The 12,240-nt window shown below is 32.9% G+C and overlaps 1 pseudogene; it reads left to right on the plus strand.

Annotated features, from left to right (window-relative positions):
- Positions 1-408: 408 nt before the first annotated feature.
- On the plus strand, positions 409-1,460 carry LOC145043922 (transcription factor HEC2 pseudogene; annotated as a pseudogene).
- The last annotated feature ends 10,780 nt before the right edge of the window (positions 1,461-12,240 follow it).

A 12,240-nucleotide genomic window follows, 5' to 3' on the forward strand; every position in this document is an offset into this window, starting at 1 on the left:
ACGTGTTATGAGAGAGCATCTTTAATTCAGTCTAATATGGGAAAAATTCCTAGAAATGGATGGAAGCTTATTGGAACTTCACAACAATTAAAATTGTAAACGAATTGTCTAAATATCCACAAAGTTATATCTCGAGAAAATGGGTAGGTTTGAAAGTGTCTAATTTCTTGTTTTTTAGTATTATTTTTTCTTTTTAATATCCATACCATTATCTTCACAATATTTAGATGCGGAGTTCTTTTATTATATTTAGATTTAAAGTATTCTTACATATCTTTAAACAAAAAAATATATTATCTTTTTACACGTTTGAGATTTCACATTCTTCTATTTATTCACAAAACATTTTGTTGCAATAAATTTTAGAAAGGGAGGGGCAATATTAATGAAAACATTAAAATATTTAGGGCTGAAAGTTGTTATTTATACCTCATCTTCGACTGACACATTCCTCACTGTTCCATTTATCTCTTTAACTTGGACACAAACCCTATTTCATTACACTGTGAAGACATGGATATGATGATGGAGCTTGACAAGCTTCCCGACCCATTTTCTCTCCCTTTCCATGACCTTTCTGATTCATCCATCATGGACTTAAACTTCTCCGGCGGAAATTCCACCATCAACCACCGTGCACCACCGCATCAACTACTACAACACCCCAGTTACCCTACACCACAGTTTACAATTTCCCATGATCATTATCCACGTGCGAGCTGGCTACAACAGAAGCCAGACTCCGTGGAGGCGATGAGGGAAATGATTTTCCGAATGGCGGCATTGCAGCCGATCCAAATAGACCCTGAATCTGTGAAACCGCCAAAGAGAAGGAACGTGAAGATATCAAAAGATCCACAGAGTGTGGCGGCGAGACACCGGAGGGAGAGGATCAGTGAGCGGATTAGGATTCTACAGAGATTAGTTCCCGGAGGAACAAAGATGGACACAGCATCGATGTTGGATGAAGCTGTGCATTACATGAAATTCTTGAAAAAACAAGTTCAAGTAATGGAACAGGCGGCTGTCGGAGGTGGTGGGGGAAATATACCGACGACTGGAATCAACGGTGTAATCGGAATCTGTCCCACCACCAACATGACTCATCATGACGCTAATAATTACCCGAATGTAATTAGAGCCTGCGGTGAGCCTAGTGCTCATATGGTGGGCTCTATGGAGTTGCTCAAGTGATAGAGATGCGCGGAGGGCAGTTTCGTAATTTAACAATGGGATTAACAGCCTATTTATGTTTGAAGGTGGGTCTTAATGGATTAGTAAAGATGGAGGGTGAAAATGAATATACTTGTATTTTCCAAGAGTGTATAAGCATTATCGGAAAACTAAACTCCTACCTTCTAAAGGAGTTTGATTATCTTCTAAAGGAGTTTGATTAATTTGTAATTGTTAATTAACAAAATAAACTATATTACATTTTTATAAAACATTACTCCGACCAATTATTGATTCTTTTTATAAGGTTTTTTTTTCTTTCTATTTTAAGTCTTATATTGAATATGATTCTATTCTTAAATTTAATGATATTCAAGTTATTGAGCTTTTTTATATTTTATTGTTAAACATATAACAAATTACACTTATGGTTTATGGTTTAGAGATAATTTAGATGTTTAGTCTTTTTTTTTTTTTTTTTTTTTTTTTTTTTTTAATTTAGATGTTCTATATTGTTTGTTTTTGTTTGGAGTATAGTTAGTTAAAATGTTCAAATTATCCTAAATATATATTTTAATGTATTTTATTAAAAAAAAAAAAAAAAAAATTGTAATGTGTAACCCGACCGTCCTAATTTGTTGTAACCATACCTTGATCTTCAAAATCCTCCTCACTTTGTCTATCTAACGCCGATATCCTCCATCTCTCACCCAAAATCAGTATCGTCGGCATCTCTTATGATCATCATGGATCATTTATATGATTTTTGACGAATGAATAAAATAAAACTTTACATCATACAAATATAATATGATTTTCAAAAATTATTCAAAAAAGAAACTCATTGCTAATTTATTTTTGAGAAGATTCATTAAAGCTGTACTGTTCTTTTGAGTTTTTTTTATTAAATCATTTAATTTTTATGTGTATTTAGTTTGTTCCCAATAAAACATGCAAACTATGCACTCCTAATATTTCTACAAAATATGTGCTTTTTATTAAATATTAGGTGTGATACTTATGTATTACATGAATTTATTTAAAAAAATTTAAATATGAAATTTGAACAATTTGAAAAGTTTGAATTTATAAGAAAAATGAGATTTTTTTTTTAATTAATAAAATTAATGAGACTTTAATGTATTAAATACATTACATATATAAACATTTCTAATAAATACCATAAATATATATTACCTTATTAAATGTGGAATTTTAATTTAATAAAATAAAAAATACAATAAAATAACAACTGTAAAATAGTAAATCTAAAAATTCTAAAAAATGTCATTTGTCCAAATAAAGAAAAAAAAAACATTTGGCAAAAATCTTCATTTATTATATATATATATATATATATATATATATATATATATATATATATATATATATATATATATATATATATATATATATATATATATATATATATAACAAATTTCATCTATACAAGACAAAATGATCAAACGTCTAAAACCATTTATATTTAGAGGTTGGATGCATATCTACCGAAACATTGCAAAATAACTCATCTTTTTTTAAGATAAATTTATTAGGAAAAGTGAAATATAAAAACATTCATATTTATTTCTTTTTCATAAACATTTATATTGCTATATAACAAAAAAAAACTTTATTTAAAAAAAAATCCACTTTATTTTGTTTTTTTTTTTAATATCTAACTTTATGGTTTATCGGAAAAAAAAAGTATATAAAATTTTATAAATTAATTTATAAATAACTCTCCATATCAATATAAAAAATTTATTTTTTACTTTGTTTCGTTAAATTATTATAAATCTGAGTTATATTTAATTCAATTTTAACATTCGCAATCTAAATTTGAGTTACGATTTCAATACTATGGTCATTCACAAATTAATTTAGTAAAAAATAAACGTGGATCAAAATATATATATTACTCGTATTTTTATATTATTTTAACGTTTTGATTATTAATAAATTGGTTATATAAAACTTGCAAATGAATTACGTAGACTATGCATTTGAACTGTATATGATGTTTCTGCATTCACAAGACGTAATATATTATTCATATAATAAATATAAATTATATATAATTTAGTTTTTAGCATTTATAATATGAATTGAGCTAAGATTTTATAATAAAACATATTTTTCTTATGCATCAAGATGAATTTTAATTTTTATGAATTTTAATATATCTATTTTATTTTCTCAATATAAAATAAGCATAAATATTAGAAAAAAAACAAAGTGGATAAAAAAAAATAAGTCATTTTTCATATATCAATATAAATGTTATGGAAAAAGTATAAATAATGATGAATTTCGGTATGTATTTGTTTATTTTATAAAAGGCTAATCATAAAAATAAAATAAAAAAATGATTGTCGATATGATCTAGTGAATTCACGTCCACTGTAAGTGTTGAAATTGATTTATTGGTTTCATAGTTTATAACGATTATATATATATATATATATATATATATATATATATATATATATATATATATATATATATATATATATATATATATATATATATATATATATATATAGAGAGAGAGAGAGAGAGAGAGAGAGAGAGAGAGAGAGAGAGAGAGAGAGAGAGATATGTTGGTTGCTTCCGGAAGAAGGGTAGGATGATTGGCTTGTTGATGTCCGAAGGATCATGCCACACCAAAGGGAATCCAATTAAGTGCTACCTATCCAAATTGAAAAAGCAACAAGAAGCTAAGAGGATAAACTAAACAAATGTATTATGGTCAATGTTAGATCTAGTCCACCTACATATACATGTTTTCTTGTGTGAGGTTCTATGTAGTTATACATATATACATATTGCCTATCATATCCATATCATTGTTTTTAATTCTGTGTTGGATATCGAAGTTGCATTATGCAATGGATCCTTTTGGTTTAGTCATAATGTTTGACGGTATGAGGGCCTCAATTACCGAGGCTTGGATGAAACTTTTCGTTGTAAGTAAGAATAGTAGATCTAATAAGAAAATAAAAAATAAATAACAGAAGAAACTTGTTAGCAAAACTCTCACTATGTAGGATACACTTCGTATTGAATATAATAAATAAATATTTTGTTTGCCATATATTATACTTTCATTTATTTTACAATGTTATTTTTTGATTATTTTAAATTTTTTTTTTCTACATATCATTTTATCTTTTTTTTTTATTAACTTTCATATAATATTTGAATTTAATAAATATAACATAAATGCGTACCAATTATTTTATTAATTGACTTTCTTTTAATTTAATTTTTTTTAATTAAAGCTTCATTATTTTCTTTTGTTTATTTATCTAAATTGTTTGTTTAGATTTAAACGAGAAAAGAAACTTTAATTTTAATAATTAATTTTTTTTTATATATTTTTCTTATAAGCTCAACTTCACAAATAATTAGAATTTCATATTTTTTTTGAATGAATTAATATAATATATGAGTCTAACATCTAATAATAAATATAAGTATAATAAATAAAAACAAACTCATATCTCTATAGTTATCAAGAGTATTCTAGGTTTAAGTTTATTGTAAGCCCAAACATCTTAAAGTGGATATATAGTTTATATTGAAATGTTATTAGTAGTATTTCAAATATGGGATAATTGACTAAATTAACCATTAAAAACTATATTATTACTAAAAACGATTAGTTTTTATTCGGTTTAAAAAATAAACCAAATTCTTTTGAAAGCCATGTTTCGAGGTTAATACATTTTGTTTAGGATTATTAAATTTGTGATACAAGACATAAAAGTTAACAGAATAAAAAACAACAGAAATTGATATATTGATGTTGATTCTTTACATTCAAAACTGAATATCAAATGCTAAAAACACAAATTTCGGGTTAATTTTTGCATTCGCTATTTTATGTCTACATATGTTTTGCTTAAGGGATTATCTTACGTTGAAATGTGTTCATCAAAAATAAAGAAGAAAGTTTTGCGAAACTTTGTATTTTTTGCCAAATTTTTTAAAGAACTAAACTCGTAATAGTTATCAATATCAAGAAATATGTAAACAACCATTTTAAGTTTTAATTTGTTAACCTCCGATTATTTGTAAGATACATTGGCAATACCCCTCGGAAAGGTAGCTACTTATGCATGACGTTCATGGTGGTTTTCATCGACGAAAATCAACAGACTATGTCGTTAAGTAAAGATTTTGGCATGACACAGGGTGAGCATAGTATTTTATGATGTTGAAGTAATGTCCGAATGATATTTGGAATGTAGTTATTACATCAAATATTGTTGATTACAATAATATCATCATTAGACATTATTTCTTATCTTCATATCTTGGTTATTACTATTAGAATTTGAATATAACCTTGTGATCTATGACTAGAAAAACTCAAGTAGTGGAAGTCTTTTCCAAAAGATATAAAAAGCGTATATAATTTCCGATTTCAAAGAATATTTTGATACACTTCAACATGCATTTCCAACTTAACGTAATTGGCTAGAAAATACGAGTCATGATAAATGAGCGACACGTGCATCCTGTGAGAACAAGGATGATCAGATGCGCAGGGACAATGTTTGAAAACTCAAACTTTGAATGAGCTTAAGATCAATGTCTACTTGCTAACTAGTGTTCAAATCAAATCTGGAAAGACCAGTCAAGTCTGAGTGAGTGTATTTAATAAAGTATTCAAGATATTAATGAAGAGTAAGAAGAATGATCAAAGTAAGGATAATGAATGAGGAACAAGAAGAATGTTTGAAGGAATAATTTGAAATGTGAAATAACTAAAATATTGCTATCTTTTTAACGAATAATCCATTTTTTGATTTAACATTGAGAACTCCCATAAATAGGAGAACATGAAACATTGTACAAACTGACTTACATACATAAGATTGGATAATAGAGTTACTTCTGATACTTTGATTATCCAAGTTTGACAAAAGGGATTTAGTCCTATGAAATGTAACATCAAGCTAAATAACAAATACAATCAATACAAACTGACAAAATAAATTCAGACAACATCAACTCCAGAACATAGATGTTGTTCTGGACACCGTCTTCACTCCTAAACATAAATGACAATGGAAGGCTTCTGACTTCAAAAACTCCATCTGACTCCAGAACAGGCTGACTTCGGAATATACAAGGATAGTTGTGACATACCCAAAATCACGGCCAGAAAAGTCCGGTTTAATTTATGCTTTTAAAACAATTTCAGAGTAATCCTTTGATTAAAAGAGTTGCAGAATTTGTTCCTAAAACGAAGTATGATAAAACTAGATTTACCAAAGCATTTCTTAAAGAAATGTATTTTCATTCTATAACAAAACTCGGGATGTCATGTTCCGATAAACAGACCAAAAGCATAAACATTACATTACAGACCTTACAACGGTTATATAAAACAACAGGTCTATAATCCAAAATAACTTGACAAGTCATCCATCTTATGCCCTCGCGCCACTACCTGTAATACAAATAAACTGAGTGGGCCAGGCTTAGGAGCCTGGTGAGCATATAGGGTTTTCAACCCGCAGTAAATAATTATATTTAATTTCACCAACCAACAATAACTTGATTACCCATTCCCGTTATCCTCACTTTACGTCCCTAAAACAAAATCTATCTCAAGGGACCTAATCTAGGATTTTCATCGGGACAGACATTACTGCAAAGGGGTTTCCTCAACAGTAGATGTCCTAAAGGCAACCATGAGGAGGATAGAGTACACCGGTGAACAAATCGTTCACAACACCTACAGGTTATGAGCCTGCTAGTGTTCCACATGACTGTTCAGAAAGAGTCTGTGGTCGTTATTCATACTCCGCTGAATAACTAGATCCACAACAACAACATCGAGGCCTCTCATCTGTTTATCACACATCAACTATCTACCCATGTTCTACACAACATATTAGTAGATAAAAATATATATTTATATACCTAGTTTAAAACCAGTATAACATTCTCATTCAATACATATTCCAATCAACAGATGAGACACATACACATAACAAGTATTTCATAGAGAATAAATCATATCTATGAGATAGAAGAATGCGAATATACATTCACACATATAACAACAAAATTTACACATAACACATATTTTGTATAAAATACTTCATAATTATGCATTAGAAAAAGGTAACTACACACTCACCTGATCAGAAGATGATCGGACAGCACTACGGCTCTAAAAGTAGTACTCTTCGGTGAAACTGGGTTCACTTCACTCACCGGGCTTCTTACGGGCAGAGCTTCGGCGCGAAAACTCTTTTCTTTGCGGGATCTTCGAACTTCGGTATTTGCTTCGGGTCTCGAGATGATATCGGGGCTTCAGGGGTACTTCTTTGCACATAAATCGAGGCAATATGAGTGAGAGGAGAGAATTTAAGCAACCAAACTCGGCAGGCCCTTCAAATCTATTTATAGGGAAAAATTTGCCTTTGCCACGTCATGGTACGGTTTACCACGTCGTGGTGGCTGGGTCGTCAATGCATGCGTCATTGCAAGTGGGTCTGACATAATCCAGAGCTCCTGCCACATCGTGGCACTTTTACCACGTCGTGGTGGCTGACAGTTTTGGGGTTTCACGCCCCGAATTTAACAAATTTATAACATTCGCATACGAACTTCGTTTTCGATGTTCTTTATATCGATGCAAAGGTGAGAATACGCTCTATAACTCTCGTTTAGACTCCGGTGGATAATTTTCAATTTATTTTTAATATATTATAAATATATTATTTTTAGTAGGCCGGGACAGGAAAACTCCGTTATAAATTCATAACTTCTTCATCTGACGTCCGTTTTCGCCTATCTTTTTGTCGTTTCACTACTATTAATGAGATCTTCGATTCTCGTTTAGATTATTTCGGCTAAAAATCACTCGATCTCAAATCGAGGATTCGGGTTGCATACTGCTAAGTCGAAACTTCGGAAAAATCATAACTTCCTCATACGAAGTCAAATTTGGGCGTTCTTTTTATGAGCGCTCTCGATTTAACGTATTCTACGACTTTAGTTTAGATTAATAAGGCTAGATATCGCTCTATCTTAAATTCGTATTTTACATCATTCCGTGTCGTGTCGGTTTTTCGCGAAACTTCGACAGGTCATAACTTCTTCGTTATAACTCGAATTTCGGCATTCTTTATATATTCGGAAACCTCGTTTCAACTACTACAACATTATCCATAGATATCAGCTTTATCTAACATTTCATTTTGATGCTTATTTTTATCCTTAATTTATTTAAGTCACACAGTTAAGCACAAAACACATAATACTCATATAATACACTTCTATTATTTCAAAACAGGTTACAAAGGTTAACCTAGACTATTATATCAACATTGATGAAAAGCCCAGAAACACAGGCGTTACAATTCTCTCCACCTTAGAATGATTCCGTCCCCGGAATCGCACATCAACAAACAAATGCGGGTAGCAACTCATCATGTCACTCTCCGTCTCCCAGGTGAGATTTGGCCCATTCGTGTGTTTCCATCGGACAAGCACTAACTCGACCATCTTGCGTCGCAACTTCTTATTCTTTCGGTCAATGATTGCCTCTAGTTCTTCAATAAACCTTTTGTTCTCATCTACTCTCAACTCCGAAAGTGGAATCATGTCGGGAACTTCTCCCGTGAACTTCCTCAAATAACACATATGGAAAGTGTTATGAATTACATTCAGTTCTTCTGGTAGTTCGAGCTTGTAAGATTGGTTTCCAATCCTCTGAAGAACTTTAAATGGTCCAATAAACCTTGGGCTTAACTTTCCCCTTTTTCCAAATCTTATAAGTCCCTTCCACGGCGGTACTTTAAGTAAAACCGAATCTCCAATTTCAAAAGTCATCGGTCTTTGCTTGTTGTCAGCATAGCTCTTTTGACGATCCTGAGCTGCTAACATTCTCTCCCTAATTATTTTCAACTTTTCAGCAGTTTGATGGACTATCTCTGGTCCCATAAACTGCTTTTCCCCAGCCTCAAGCCAACAAGACAGCGTACGACACTTCTGTCCGTACAAAGCTTGATAAGGTGCCATCTTAATGCTCGAGTGTAAACTATTATTGTAGGAAAGTTCTACCAAAGGTAAATATTCAACCCAATTACCTTGGAATTCCAGAGTACATGCTCTCAGCATATCTTCAAGTGTTTGTATCGTTCGTTCACTCTGACCATCATTCTGTGGATGGTAAGCTGTACTTAAACACAACTTGGTACCCAGTTCCTCTTGTAGGATTTTCCAAAATCGTGAGGTGAAACGGCTATCACGATCTGGCACAATCATTAATGGAACACCGTGAAGCCTCACAATTTCCTTCACGTAAGAATTCGCAAGCTTATCAATAGACCATTTCTCCGTGGATACTATGAAATGCGTATTCTTAGTGAATCGATCAACGACCACCTAAATCATGTCGTGACCATTATTTGTTCTAGGTAGTTTAGTGACAAAATCCATAGAAATGTCTTCCCATTTACCCATTGGCACAGGTAAAGGTTCTAAACTCCCATATGGTTTTTGATGTTGTGTCTTGACTCTCGCACAAGTCACACACTTGGCCACATACTTTCCAATATCAAGCTTCATCGTCGGCCACCAATAATAGGGTTTCAAGTCTCTATACATCTTAGTGCTGCCGGGATGAATTGAGTACATCGTTTTGTGAGCTTCTTCCATCAGAATTTCTCTGACTCCTCATGTATTAGGTATCCAAATCCGATCTTGGAACACCTTCAGTCCTTGACTGTTTATACCGAACACCAACGTTTTGCCCAAACGTTCTTCCTTCTGGTCATTCTTCTCAGAAGCTTCCTCTTGAGCTTTCTTTATACTTTCCACTATTGTCGAGACAACTTCAATTGTCAATGCTCTTGGCCTCTTCCTTTCAAGATTAACTTTCTGACTGAGAGCATCAACAACACCATTTTCTTTACCGGGATGGTAAAGTATCTCACAGTCGTAGTCCTTAAGTAACTCTAGCCAGCATCGTTGCCTCATATTCAATTCCTTTTGATTAAAGAGATATTGGAGACTCTTATGATCAGTGAAAAGTTTGCACTTCGTGCCATATAGGTAATGCCTCCATATCTTTAGAGCGAAAACTACCGCCGCCAACTCCAAATCATGAGTCGGATAGTTCTTTTCATGCTCTTTCAACTGTCAAGACGCATATGTGATCACCTTTTCGCTTTGGGTCAAAACACAACCCAACCCAACACCTAAGACATCGCTATAAACAACAAAGTCTTCAACTCCATCGGGTAGAGAAAGTATCAGTGCCTCGCATAGTTTCTTCTTTAGCTTCTCGAATGCTTCTTTATGCTTATCACTCAAAGCATAAATAGCATCTTTTTGGTCAAAGCTATTAATGGAGTAGCGATCAAAGAAAATCCTTGGATAAACCTTCGGTAATATCCGGGTAATCCTAAAAAGCTTCGGATCTCCGTAGGACTTTTCGGTTGTTACCACTTCATCACAACTTCAATTTTTGCTGGATCAACCATTATCCCTTCTTGGTTGACCACGTGACCCAAAAATTGGACTTCTCGAATCCAGAAATCACATTTGGAGAATCTAGCATACAACTTCTCCTTCCTCAAGACTTCCAACACTTCTCGCAAGTGTCTGTCATACTCCTCTTGGCTTTTTGAATAAATCAGAATGTCATCTATGAACACTATCACAGATTTATGAAGGAACAGATTACAAACCCTATTCATTAAACCCATGAATGCTACTGGAGCATTGGTTAGTCCAAACAACATAACCAAAAACTCGTAGTGTCCATATCGTGTTCTGAATGCAGTCTTCTCTATATCCTGCTCTCTCACCTTCAGCTGATGATATCCTGACCTTAGGTCGATATTTGAAAAATAACTTGAACTTTGTAGTTGATCGAACAGGTCATCAATCCTCGGCAATGGATATCTGTTCTTTATTGTTTCCTTGTTCAACTATCTGTAATCGATGCACATTCTCATACTTCCATCTTTCTTCTTTACGAATAACATTGGAGCTTCCCAGGGTGATGAACTAGGTCTAATGAAACCTTTGTCCAATAACTCCTGAAGTTGCATCATCAACTCCTTCATCTCCGTCGGTGCTAATCACTAAGGTGCCTTTGCTATTGGTGTCGTCCTTAGTAACAAGTCTATTATAAACTCCACTTGTCTATCAGGCGGTAATTCGGGAAGATCTTCAGGAAATACTTTCGGATAATCACACACGACAAGAATGCTCCGTATCTCCTTTTTCTCCTTAGCATCGATCACGAATGATAGATATGATGTACATCCTTTGGACAAACACTTTCTAGCTTTCATTAATGAAATGATCCCATAACTTACTCTGTATTTGTCCCCATACACCATAAATAACTCTTTCCCAGTCGGGTCTACTTTGACTATCTTCTTCTTGCACAATATCTCGGTGTCATTAGCGCTAAGCCAATCCATTGCAAGCACGATGTCGAAACTTTTAAGTTCGATAGGCAATAGTTTCTCGTGAAACTTATTCCCATTCAAATTAATTACGATGTTTTTCATACGATAGCTAACAGGTACAAACTTGCCACTAGCAACTTCGACTAATAAAGCATTATCTAGTCTATCGACAGGCAAAGCTAGTTTTCTACCAAGTTCGTATGAAATAAAGGAGTATTTGGCTCCAAAATCAAATAAAATTTGGGCAGGCAATTCGTTAACGAGAAAGGTACCTAAACCGACATCAGCTTTATCTTTATAGCTTCCAGCATCTTCTGGAAGGCTCTCGCCTTCGGATTTAGCGGAATGTTGGGTTTTGTTGCCTCCTTCTTTTTCAGGCAGTCCCTCGACATGTGTCCCTTCTCACCTCAACCATATCAAACTTTCTGGGTGAGAGTGCATTCATTGGCATAGTGCCTTGGCTTTCCATATTTGAAGCATGTGGCCAGTACGTCAGATTTTCAGTGATGCTTCTTCTTATATTTTTCGCACCATTTCGCTTCGCCTCCTCCTCCTCTCGAGCTAGACTTCGAGAATTTACTTTTCTTGTTGGACCCTGAAGGTCCATCGAACA

This window comes from Lactuca saligna, chromosome 4, assembly GCF_052625555.1.
Source record: "Lactuca saligna cultivar CGN05327 chromosome 4, ASM5262555v1, whole genome shotgun sequence".
Classification (NCBI taxonomy): Eukaryota; Viridiplantae; Streptophyta; class Magnoliopsida; order Asterales; family Asteraceae; genus Lactuca; species Lactuca saligna.